Source organism: Panthera leo, chromosome A1 (assembly GCF_018350215.1).
Source record: "Panthera leo isolate Ple1 chromosome A1, P.leo_Ple1_pat1.1, whole genome shotgun sequence".
Classification (NCBI taxonomy): Eukaryota; Metazoa; Chordata; class Mammalia; order Carnivora; family Felidae; genus Panthera; species Panthera leo.
Genome location: NC_056679.1, coordinates 238,163,892 through 238,176,706, shown reverse-complemented (window position 1 = coordinate 238,176,706; position 12,815 = coordinate 238,163,892).

The window sequence follows — 12,815 nt, the reverse complement described above, 5'->3', positions numbered from 1 at the left end:
AGGCGCCTGGTCATGCTCCGGGGCACCCCCAGCCACCTGGCCCCACCGAGTGAAACCCCCGCATCCCCCATTCCAATCCGGACTCTAAGTAGTCTCCAGCCAGGCCGTCCCACCTGCACCGTCCCCCGAATCCAACCACAGAGAGAAGAGGGTGCAGCCCAACCACGGGGCGAGGGGCAGACAGACCGCCCGCGGGCACCCGCAGAACGACGTCCAGGGAGGTCCGTCAAGCACAGCAGCTTGCCGTCCAGTGGTCCAGTGTGTGCGCAGGTCGGGGGAGGGGGGCGGGAAACAGGACGGACGGGACACAGCGGGTGGCTGCCGTGCTCTTCTGAAGCGACCATCTGCGTGAACAGGAAAAACAGGCCCTTGCCTCCAACCGCCCCCCACCCCCAGCCCTTCCCTCCTTTCCGGAGCGGCCATGCAGCCACGCTGTCTCCTCTCCGAGTCCCCGAATCCCAGCAGAGCTTCCGAAGCTCGTGAAGCACGTGTCCAACCACTGGAAACTGACCCCGTGACACCAGCGTCGGCCACAAGCATGACAGAGGAGCGAGCCACCAGCTCTGGGGCACGGCTCGGAGCACGGACCCAGAGCGCCTAACAGGACTGGTAAATAAACGTGTAGCCTTTTGCTGAGGACTTGCCGAGGCTGGAAGCCTGGTTGTTCAAGTTTTGTGTCCTGGGGGCTTTATAAGGGCTTCCTTCAACACTCAGGGCCAGAGAACGAAGGCACTTTTGCTCCGAAAAGCATTTCCGTTAAGAGACAAAGTTTGAAAGAGCATGTGCACCACGATTCATCCCCGTGTGCGTGCACGTGCGTGTGCACACAGACACACAGAGGCGGCCTGGAAGAAGCTTTTTCATAGTGACTATTTCTGAGGCCTTTTTCTTTCCATTATTGTGATGGTTCATTCGATGTCTCAACTTGCCTGGGCCACAGTGCCCAGATTATTAGGTCACGCATTATTCTGGGTGTTTCTGTGAAGATGCTTTTTGGATGAGATTAACACTGAAAGGGGGGAGCTTTGAGTAAAGCGGTCCCCCTGCCTCCAGACGTGGGTGGGCCTCGTCTAATCAGTCAAAGGCCTACATAGAACCAAAGCTGACCTCCCCAGGCAGGAAGGACTCCTGCCAGCAGACGGCCTGTGGGCACGACAGCCCTTCCTTGGGTCTCCTGCCTGCTGTCCACCCTGAAGATTTCAGACTCACCGAGGCACAGCTGCATGAACAATCTAATTCGTCAAAATAAATCCCTGTCTTTCTCTCTATACACACATCCTGTTGGTTCCACTTCTCTGTGGGCCCCAACTACGGAAGTTTCCACATTTCCCCAGGTGCCTATAGTGAGCATCACGGCTCCACCACAGTTTTTAGGGAACTTTTCAGAGCACTTGATGCCCTGAAGCGCCCACTCGGCCCACTGGAGGTGGCACCAGGCCTGGGGCTGCTGCAGGAAGGAGGGCTCGGGCTCCCTGTGCCCAGCGAGGACTGGGGGCCACGTCTGCCCGGCTCGTGATGGCATCATGCAGGAGTCTCCACCAGGAGGCAAAGCTCTGCCGCCCGCCCTGCAGGCAGGAGAGACCTCACACGTGCACACACACCCACACACACGTGCACACACCCCCGCACACATGCCCGCATACACTCGGGCACACACACCTGCATGCATGCACACCTGCACACACGCGCACCGCACACAAGTATGCACACACACCCGCACGCCCTGCCTGTGGCTGAGACACAGCACAACAACCCAGGGGGCCATCTGGGGGGGGCTGCCTGCCTCCTGTGTGTGTTGGGGGGGGTCTCAGGCTCCTCCAGGGGCAGGAAGCTGGGTCCCTGATCCCCAGCAAGGCCAACTCAGAGGCAAAAACCAGTAAGTGCTGCATCTGGAAGGGGAAAGTGCAGGCAGCAGCCGCTGTCCCCATTTAAGGACAGGCCACCCAAGCGGAGCCAAAGGCAGACCACCCGGTGCCCTGCACCCGCCCTTCCTTCAGAGGAGAACTAGAGAACTCGGCCTCCTGCTTCGGGGCATTCAGGATAGCAGGGCGAGGGGCTGTGGGCCTCGTGGCCAAGAGTGCTGTCCCCCATGTGTCCGGGGTGGTGGGGGGGGCTTCCCCACTGGGTGGTCGGGGCCCAGGGCTCCTTCTTGGTCCCTGGAGGAGCGGGCTGGGGGCAGGGCAGTATGGGAGTTGGGGGGGGGGGGGTCGTCCCGGGCCCACAGCTCCTCCCCACAGGGCAGCAAGCCAAACTCTCCTGGGTGCTGCTTGAAACAGGAAGGTCCCTGCACAAAAATATCTCCTGCCAAAGTCCTGAGGTCACACCTTGCAGAGAGTAATTTAGATGAGAATGGGCTCACCCCTGGGAGAGCTGGCTGGCGAGAATTGATTTAATCAAAGCTGCCTCTCAGGCCTCCTCCCCCTCTCCTCGGAAATCCGGAGCCCCTGTCTCTGCAAGGGGCCGGTGGGGGAGGGGATGAATTTGGTTTCCTCTCACCCTCCTCTCCGGTTTGCTTTTTTCATAGGTGTTTTTTTTTTGCTGCGGTAAAATATACATAACATGAAGCTTAAAACTTGCAGCCATGGTCTTTACGGTTCAGCTGCTGGGCAGCCATCTCCCCGGCGGCCCCTCTTCCTGAACTCTGTCCCCGTGAAACACTCTCTCTCCAGCCCCTCCTGGGGCCTGGCGCCCCCGCCCGTCCGGCCCTCCTGGGACTCCTCCCGGGACCTCCCATGTGGACAGTCTTGTGTCTCAGCTCCCAGGGCACCGTCCCCCACGTCCATCCCTGTGGTAGCAGGTGCCAGGATGTCCCTCCTTCTCAAGGCTGCAAATAGTCCTGTGCGTGGAGGGACGGTGTCTTCCTCACCCATTGTTCGCTCGACAAGACATCTGGGCTGTTTCCACGTTTTTGTCTGCCGTGAACCTGGGCGTACAAACCTGTCCAAGTCTCTGCTTTCAGATGCTCCGGGTGCGTGGCCAGGAGTGGGGTCCCTGTGCCACACGGTCACTCTGTTTAGTGTTTTGAGGAATCGCCACACTGTACAGCAGGTGCACGGTCTCGGTCCCCACCGGCGGCGCCCAGCGTTCTGATTTCTCACGGCCTCGCCAACACCTGCTTCTTTCTCTTTTGTATCACAGCCATTCAAATGGGCGTGAGGCGGCACCTTTTCGTGATTTTGATTTTGATGTCCTTAACGATCGGTGATGTTGAGCGTTCTTTCCATGTGCTTACTGGACATTCTTATAAAGTCCGTTCAAGGCTTCTCCTCATTGTTTAAACTGCTCTTTGCTGTTGTTAGTTGTGAGAGTTCTTCATGTATTCTGGATATTAATCCCTCATCAGATACACCGTCTGCAAACATTTCCTCCCGTTCTATGGGTGCTTTGGATAGTGTCCTTTGACGCATGTTTGCATGTTTTAACCCTGTGCTTGTAGCTGCCTCTTGCCTTTTGCCACCCCCTCCCTACATATTTGTATAGTAGCCAACATCCCTGGACACACTTGTGGAACCCCCAGCCCGAGCCCACGTTTGCACGGTGGAGCCCTTGCTCACGGGGACAGGCCTGGGTGGGAGGGGAGGCGAGGGCAGAGCAGCTGGGCGCCCGGGGAAGGCCCTGTGCACAGGGCGGTCCTGGGCAGAATGGGGGCTCCCGCCAGGGTCCTGGGCCTGCCTGCACAGCCCCCTAGTGGGTTAACTGAATACAGACTTCAGTGTGCATAGTGGCTAACTGAATACAGACTTATCGTGTAATTTTTTTTTTAAAAAAAATGTTTATTTATTTATTTTGAGAGACAGACAGAGAGAGTGAGCCTGGGAGGGGCAGAGGGAGACGGAGAGAGAGAGTCCCAAGCAGGCTCCGTGCTGTCTGCACAGAGCCCGACATGGGGCTCGACTTCACAAACCATAAGATCGTGACCAGAGCTGAAACCAAGAGCCAGACGCCTAAACCGACTGAGCCCCCCAGGCGCCCCATCATGTAATTTTTGATGTTTAAAGAGAATTGGTGTCTCCAAATCCACGACACCACCCCACGGAGAAGCCAAACTGGGCATAAGTAGCAAAGGAGGGAAGTGACGACGTGCCCTGAGAAACCACCAAGGTGAGAATTCTCTGGCCAGTGACAAAGCCGAGCGTGCTCTGGGCAGCTCTGCTCCCTGAGAGCTGGAGGCGGCTCCCGGGTCTACGCGACGGCCGCGCGCCATGAAATATTTAAGTAAAGAGAAAACAGAGTGTGCCCAGCGGGTGGCGGGTTCTCTGACACCAGAGCTAGGCAGCCCGCGCCCTGGGCTCCGGCTCAGCCTGCCCTCCCCGGCAGCTGAGGGCATCGCCAGGCCTCCTTCCCGACGAGAAAGTTCAGCCAGGGAAATGGGACTTTCCCCTGAAACGTCCCTGGAGCAGAAACCCATGACCCAGTTGTGAAGTTGCACCAAGTGTAGACGCGCCGTCTGGGGTTGGGGTGTGGGGGTGTGGAGGTGTGCTCTCCTGGGGTCCACGGACCGGGCAGAGGGCCCAGCCCAGAGGGTGGCCTGGGGATCCTGTTCCCTGGGGACAGCGGTGTCTGGGACCAGCACCTGGCAGAGGCTGGGCCAGCAGCGTGCCGAGCACACTCCCGGCCTCGTCCCGCGGCTCCGCCCGGAGCCCTTGTAAGGCTGGGCGGTCAAACCCTCACCTCCTCCTGAGCAAGAAAGAGCCAAAACACACAGACGCAGACACAGACACAGGCACACAACACACATATGCAGATGCACAAACGCACACGACACCCTGCAGCTGTCCTTCCGAGGCTCTGCAGGACTCTAACGCCCAACATCAGCTTCAGAGAAACAGAGAGGTCAGCTTTGCCGCGGGGGGAAACGGGCCTCTGCCGGCTCCGAGGGCAAACGCTAGGGCGAGGGTCCGCCTGACTCGGGGAAGCCCTGGGCTGCCGGCCACCCCCACCCCCCCGCCCCCAGGAGCACTGGCTCAGGGCAGCCCACAGAGGTGAGGGGTGGGGCGGGATGACCTCTCCAGAGACTCTCATGGTCAGGCCTTTGTCTGATGGCCCCAGACCTGCAAACCGGTCCAGACCGGAGACAGGGAGGTGGCTGACGGGAGTCTGGCCTCTGGGGAGCCAGGCTGAGCTCCGAGGAGTGTGGCCCTAGGTTGGAGGGGCAGGCCAGTGGCTGTGCCTCCCCGAGGCCAACTTTGCTGGCCAACACTCTCTCCCTGTCTCCCTGCCCTTCCGGCTGTGGGCGGTGTCCCATGGCCTCGGGGTCTCCATTCTGGATGTGGGGCCGCTGTGCGATCCCAGAAAGGAACTGCGCCAGGAGCTGGCACCACAGCTTTCCCGGGAACAGGGGCACAGCCCTAATTCGGCCACCTCACCTTCTGGTACCGCGGCCCTGTCACTGCCCAGTTACACTCTCCCGCCTGGTGTGCCTGGAACAGCTGTGCGGCCGGGCCGGAAGGGCGGGCCGGCAAGCCTCTCACCCCAGCTCCCGCCCCAACACAAAGCCCTGCCGCCCGCAGAAGGCTAAGGAGACTCGGCGAGCCGGGGTGTACCGGGGAAAGGCTGGCTGAGCCCGGGGCACAGGGACGGGGCGCCAGGACTGGGATTTTGTCCTGTCCCGTGGCGGAGAGAAGGGACACCCCGCCGACATGCCCGTTCTGCACAAGTGCACCAGGGCAAACTCACTGGAGGGGAGCCAGTCTAAGGGCAAAGTCGGAGGCTCAGCCTGGCGGGTTCCTGCTCCGGCTCCAGGGGGCACGACGGTTACTGCCGCAGATGGGGAGCCTCTGAGCCTGGAGGCTGCCACCCTCCAAGGGTCAGAAAGTTCCCCTGGGTCACAAGAAGTGGGAGGGCGACTCGGGACCAGCGCCCGCCTGCAAAGGTGCACCAGAAAACCCGAGTTGCTTTTTATGCTCAGTGCACATTGTCATGGGCAGCGTCAGATAATCGGTCTTTTGTCCCCCCCCCCCCCCCCCCCCCCGGCCCCGGGGAGGACACAGCACACCATTCTTTGATCCCAACGGTGCCGCACACCGCTGGAGCCCGATTGTGGACCCAGCGTCAGCCGGGGACCAGAGCTCAGAACCGTTGCACCTGAGGGCTGAGGTGGTCCTAGGGGGTGGAGGGGGTGGCTCAGCCCCCAGGTGGGGGGAGGGGGGAGGTCTGACCCACAGGAAGAGGGGGAGGTGTGTGAGGGCCAATTCTAAGGTCAGACGGGTGTCCCTGGCCCCAAACAGCCCCCTGCCTGCCATCTACCACGTCAAGGACCCTGGTGAAATGCCCTCTCCCGCGTCAGCGTGAGGGTAACAGTATCAGTCGCCCAAGGAAGGGCAGAGGGACAAGGTGACCTGAGCAAGTCTGGCACCAGACCCTCTCCCCAGGGGCACCGGCCAGCATACTGGCCACCCAGGGCAAGGGGCAGAGGGGGCCAGAAGGGGCAGTGAGGTACTGGGAGGACCCGGACGGTCAGTTTGACCCGGGGCCAGGTCCCTGCCCGGGGTGGCGGGACCTGGGCCCTGCTGGGCAGAATATCTCCACGCAGGACGGTGCCCACTGGGAGTCTATGTTCCAGCCACACGGCCTCCAAGGCCCCAGTTCCTGTGGGGAAAACCGTGGCGGGGCCTCAGGGTCTCCCCGGGGCGGGGAGTGGACAACAGGCTCTCTCAGAGGCCACACCGCAGGCTGCCTGCCGCTGCTAGGGGGGTGGGGGTGGGGGGCTCTTTCCTCACTCGTGCTGTCCCAGGTCCCCCGGTCTCTACTGACCTCAACTGTCACAGCGATTTCCCTTTTCCCTCAGAACAGAGGGACAGTGCGGCCCCAGAAACAGTTAGCAGCTCTGACCCCTACTAACCGATGAACAGCAACAGCAGAGTCACTGCTCACAGAGAAAACAAGACCGGGCTCCCGAGGGCTCCCGGGTTATCAGGGAAACCGTGGGGGAGGGCCCTGCCTGGCCCACAGCAGGAGCCCAAACAATGGCTCCCAGGGCTAAGAGGCTGACGGGGAGGGAGCGGGACCTGAGAACCCGCGGCCACCAGAGTGACAAGTGTCATGGCGACCCCTGATGGAGACACACCCCAGCGCCCACCACGTGTCCTACCGCCAGGGGCTCAGGGGTCTCGGTCTCGAGAGAGGGCATCTGCAACCTGTGTGCACACGGAGTGCCCGCCACTCCCGAGGGCCGCCCGCTCAGGTCTCATCCTAACGTTAAAGGTCCCGAGTCAACAAAGGCCTGGCTGGGGAAGAATCTAAAATCTCTGCTCTCTGCTTGGAGCTGGTCCTCACCGTGAGCGCAGGCCAGGCTCTCCTGTAATATCCTCCCCGCTGGGGGCCGGACCGAGGCCCTTCTGCCCCGAAGCCCACGGACCCCCGTTGACCTGCAGGAAACCTCAGACCGGGCACCTGAGAAGCCACAGGTCGTTGGGACATCAGCCCAGAGGTGGAGGCCATGCAGTCCAGCAGGGCTGGGTGCCCCCAGGAGCGGCCTGAGGCTGGAGGGCAAGGCCTGTGCTCCCCCTCTGCCCCCTCCCCCCCCCCAGGGCTGTGGGCTGCCAGGAGGGGCCCTGTCCGGACACCCCAACACACCGACGGCCGAGCCGGGACCGCCCGGGGGCTCGCTAGCACTTCCCGATGCCGGCACAGCACCGCCCTCAAAACCCAAGGAAAGTCGCTGGTACGGGCTAGATGATTAAAGGCGAGGGAGTGCGGGGCCCACGGGGAAGAGGACACAAGCCTAGGGACTGACCAGAGGGCCGCGGGGTTCTAGAAACACAGCTCTGACCCAGGCCTCCCTGACCCTGGGCCGTCTTCACTCCGAGGAGGGGCCCAGCATTTCCTTGGCGCTCTCCAGGCGCCCCAACTCGGCCTCCACACTCCAACGTGACTTCCCTGGACGCTCCGCGCTCCGGAGGCAACGAGGTCAGAGGATGCCAGGAGCTATCACCCGTCAATCCCCGCTCACCCCCCGCCCCCACCGCCCCGACAATGGCCCCAGGGACGCACATCGCCCTCCAGGGAGCACGACAGAGCAGAAAGGCGGCATCGGGGCCACAGCCACGGTCCCCAGAGGAGCGCGCGGGGCACGCGCCACACCAGCTCGACCCCAGCGCTGACGCCGCCGCCACCGCGGCTGTCCCCAAGGCCGGCGCTCCGTCAGCGCTCCCGCAGCCCCGGCCGGCGCACAGACGAGGTGGCCGGGCGCCCTCGGTGGGCGTCCCCGCGGGCCGGCACCTACCGTAGCGGCTCGGCTCGCGGCAGTAGCGCAGGATGGGAAGCGCGTCAACCCTCGGCGACTCGGGGGCGGCTGCGGGGTCGAGGTCCGCGGCCCGGCGGGGGCTGGGGAGATGGTTGCCGCCGCCCTCGGGCCTGGGCCCCGCGTCCCCCGCCCTGCTCGCCGCGGGGGTCACCATGAATCGTTGGGACATGGTGGCCCGAGCGCCAGCACCAGCGTCCTGGTCCCCGGGCGCAGCCAAAGCTGAGGGACTCGAGCCCCGCCAGTGCGCCCGCGGGCGGGGCCCGGGTCCGCGCGGGGAGGGCGGGACGGGGCGGTGGGGGGGCGGGGCCCGGGTCCGCGGGGAGAGGGCGGGGGCGGGGCGGTGGGGGGGCGGGGTCCGGGTCCGCGCAGGGAGGGCGAGGGCGGGGTGGGGGGGGGCGGGGCCCGGGTCCGCGGGGAGAGGGCGGGGGCGGGGCGGTGGGGGGGCGGGGCCCGGGTCCGCGCGGGGAGGGCGTGGGCGGGGTGGGGGGGGGGGGCGGGGCCCGGGTCCGCGGGGAGAGGGCGGGGGCGGGGCGGTGGGGGGGCGGGGTCCGGGTCCGCGCAGGGAGGGCGGGGGCGGGGTGGGGGGGCGGGGCCCTGGTCCGCGCAAGGAGGGCGGGGGCGGGGCCCGGGTCCGCGCGGAGAGGGCGGGGGCGGGGCCGTGGGGGGGCGGGGCCTGGGTCCGCGCGGGGAGGGCGGGGGCGGGGCCGTGGGGGGGGCGGGGCCCGGGTCTGCGCGGGCAGGGCGGGGGCGGAGCGGTGGGTGGGGGCGGGGCCCGGGTGCGCGAGGGGAGGGCGGGGCGGGGCGGTGGGGGGGCGGGGCCCGGGTGCGCGCGGAGGGGGGTGGGGCCGGGGTCGGGGCAGCGGTGGGGGCGGGGCGGGCTCTAGGGGTAGAGCCCCCCCCTCGGGGACCCGGGAGGCGGCCGGGGCGCGGGAGTAGGGGACCTGGCGGGCAGCGGAGAGGGGTGGCCGCAGGGACAGGGAGGAGCGGGGGCTTTAGGCGCGGTCACCGGGGAAAGGGGCACATTGGCTTCGTGAGACACGGAAGTCTTGATCTCCAAGCCAATATGTCCCTTCAGAACAGCAGAGCCTTGGGGGTCTGTCTGCAAGGCCCTGGAGACACCCCTCGCCCAAACCCGGCCGCAGGGGTCAGCGCCAGGGCCTGGGAAACACAGGAGGTCTCCTTCTGGTCTGGGACGGTGACCACCCCCAGAAGCAGACGGGCCGTCGGGGACCACTCACAATGAGGCCAGGGCCAGAGTTTCCTGGAGTGGGCGAGGGTGGAGGCATCCTGGACTGAGGGTCTCGGGGAGGGACCCCCTGGCCTGGCATGCCCCCATCCCCCTGACTCTGACCCTTGGGGTGTTCAGCGCTTGGCCCGGGAGGTCGGTCTCGGTGGGGCAGCTGGCCTCAGCCGAGGACTCCTACCGGGATGGAGCGGAGCTGAGGAGGAGGAGGCGGAGGTGAGGCCTGGGAACAGTGGACAGGAAACGTGGGGAAAACTAGCCCGCGTGTGTCTGAGCGCCTGCAATGCGCCAACCCGCCACAGGTTAATTTTGTGTTAATACTGTTAATTTTGTATTAATACTGTGTTAATACTTCATCTTTCAGGAAAGCACTTTACAATTTTCAATGTCTCTTTTAAAATGTTTATTTATTTCTGAGAGAGCACGCGCATGAGTTGGGGAGGGGCCAAGAGAGAAGGAGACAGAGGATCCCACGCAGGGTCTGCACTGAAGACAGGCAGCCGGTCACTGGCTCAGACTCAGGGACCAATGAGATGGTGACCTGAGCCGAAGTTGGATGCTTAGCCAGCTGAGCCACTCAGGTGCCCCTATTCAACGTGTTTTGTACATTTATTTGTTCAACAAATATCCCTGCCACTTTGAAGCACACATTCTGAAAGGGAGGCAGAGATCAGAGCTGTGATGGAGAAACAAAGGGTCTAGAAAGGTGATATTGTAAATGGGGCATCCAGATGATCTCTGAGCAGCGGCTTAAAGAAGGCCAGTGATCAGCTGCGTGTGATTTCTACTCATTTGCCTCATGGCCCATGGTAGCTGCTCCTGGTCCAGCCATCACATTTGTATTCCAGCAGCAGAGGGAGGAGACAGGAGAAGGGCAGTTAGCCCCCACTCAGAAGAACACAACTCAGAAGTCACACACAGTACCTGTGCTTGACCCAAGAGCCAGAACTTAGTCATATGGCCACATTTGCCCGTGAAGCAGGCTGGGAAATGTCCCTGCTGAGGTCTGGGGGGCTCTGTTAATGAGGAATAATGAAAGGTTAGGTATTAGGGGCACCGTGAGCACAGGAGGAAAGAAAGATCCAAGGTTTTGGATGTTGAGAACTCCTTTCGGCACCCACCCTCTCCTTACTTCCCCCACCACCACTCACGTGGCACAGAGGGGACGGCAGGGGCCTGAGTCCTCACCCTGGAAGGCACACCTGGGCACACCTGGCCACCCCATCCCATTCCTGGACAACCTCCTTGGGCTCATGTGGGTGCTCTGGAGGCCGTGCAGGTGAGGGGAGGGGTCTCCACAGACCCCGGGTCTCCGGCACAGACGGGGACCGCAGCCCTGCCCCTCCCCCACCCGTTCTCAGCCAATATTTTCTAGGCCCTTTCCGCCCATTCTACTTTGGCCCAAGATGAACACTTGAGTTATTTGGGGGAAGTTTCACCCCAATACATTTATGCTTTGGTTGAAAAGGCACCCGACCTATACAAGTAACTTCGCTGCCCCAGGGCCCCCGAGAGCCAGGGCTGGTATGAGGCCCCGCCTGCCCGTTCCCCCAGCCCGACCCTGGGCCCCACGCTAACCATGAGCACAGACGGGGCCACACGTGGGGCCCAGGGGCCCAGCCACGCAGGCTGGTCGGGCCCAGGCCCAGCAGCCGCGTCCCCGACCCAGCTGAGCCGTGCAGTCCCGGGCCGTGGCTGATGGCCCACGCTGGGCAGGCCGGGCCTGTGCAGCGAGGGGTCTGGGCCACGTGCCACAAGCCACCACAGTGAGAAAGAGCCGCTCCAGGCCTTCCTCTGCACCTTTGTCGCAGGGGCCTGAGCGTGAGCCAAGTGGACAGCCTGATCCGATGCCCGTCCCCCCGCAGCTCAGGCGCCAACCCTTCCCGTCCACCCCCAGCCTGCATCATTTTGAACAGAACCTCAGCCATCAGAGAGCCTCCCCTGTAAATATGCCGCTGATGAAAATGAACGGAAGCGGAGCCTGGAGACCGGGAGGCGAGGCGGGCAGCCAGCCAGGTCCCAGCATCGGCACAGTCGCTGGCCCGGCCGGGGGAAGGCGTCCACGACGTCTCCTCCAGGAAAGCGGCCGACGGGAATCCGAGGACACCTGAGCTCCGCTTTTCTCCAGAAAACGGCTCCTCCCACCCCCCCGCCCCCCCCAAAATAAAGGTGCTCCCCCTTGTCGGTCAGACTCGCGTCCCATCTCGCTCCAGCTGGCAAGTCCTGAGCCGTAGTTTCCTGCTGTTCCTGGATAAACCCTTCCTCAAACATTCGAGTCCCACTAACCTACGGTGTTACCCCTTCTTGGTGCACAGTAGTCATCGGTCACTTCCGTACAGCACCCTGCGCTCGTCTCAAGGACAGTCCCTAATCCCGTCACCTATTTCCACCCCCACCTCCCCCCTGGTGACCAGCCTTCTCTGCAGTTGAAGGTCTGTTTTTGGCTTGTCTCTTTTCCCTTTGTTATTTGTTTGTTTCTTAAGTTCCACATATGAGTGAAATCATATGATATTTGTCTTTCTCTGACTTACCTCGCTCAGCATAATACCCTCCAGCTCCGTCCACGTCGTTGCAAATGGCAAGATTTCATTCCTTTTGATTGCCGAGTAATACCGTTGTACGGATGAAGCACATCTTCTCGATCCATTCATCCGTCGATGGACACTGGGGCTCTTTCCATACTTTGGCTACTGTCGATGGTGCTGCTATAAACATTGGGGTCCACGTACCCCTTTGAAGCAGCATTTTTATGTCCTTTGGATAAATTCCTAGTAGTGCAATTGCTGGGTCATGGGGTAGTTCTATTTTTAACTTTTTGAGGAACCTCCACGCTGTTCTCCAGAGCGGCTGCACCAGTTTGCATTCCCACCAGCAGCGCAGGAGGGCTCCCCTTTCTCCACATCCTCGCCAACATCTGTTGTTTCCCGTGTTAGTAGTGTTAGCCATTCTGACAGGGGTGAGCTGGTATCTCATTGTGGTTTTGATTTGTGTTTCCCTGATGATGAGGGATGTTGAGCATCTTTTCATGTCTGTTAGCCATCTGGATGTCTTCTTTGGGGAAATGTCTGTTCATGTCTTCTGCCCATTTCGTCCTTTTTTTTTTTTTTTACATTTATTTATTTTTGAGACACAGAGAGACAGAGTGAGCAGGGGAGGGGCAGAGAGAGAGGGAGACACAGAATCCGAAGCAGCTCCGGGCCCCGAGCCTTCAGCACAGAGCCCGACGCGGGGCTCAAACCCACCAACTTCGAGATCATGACCTGAGCCGAAGTCGGATGCTTAACCAACTGAGCCACCCAGGCCATGTTTCTGCCCATATTCTAACTG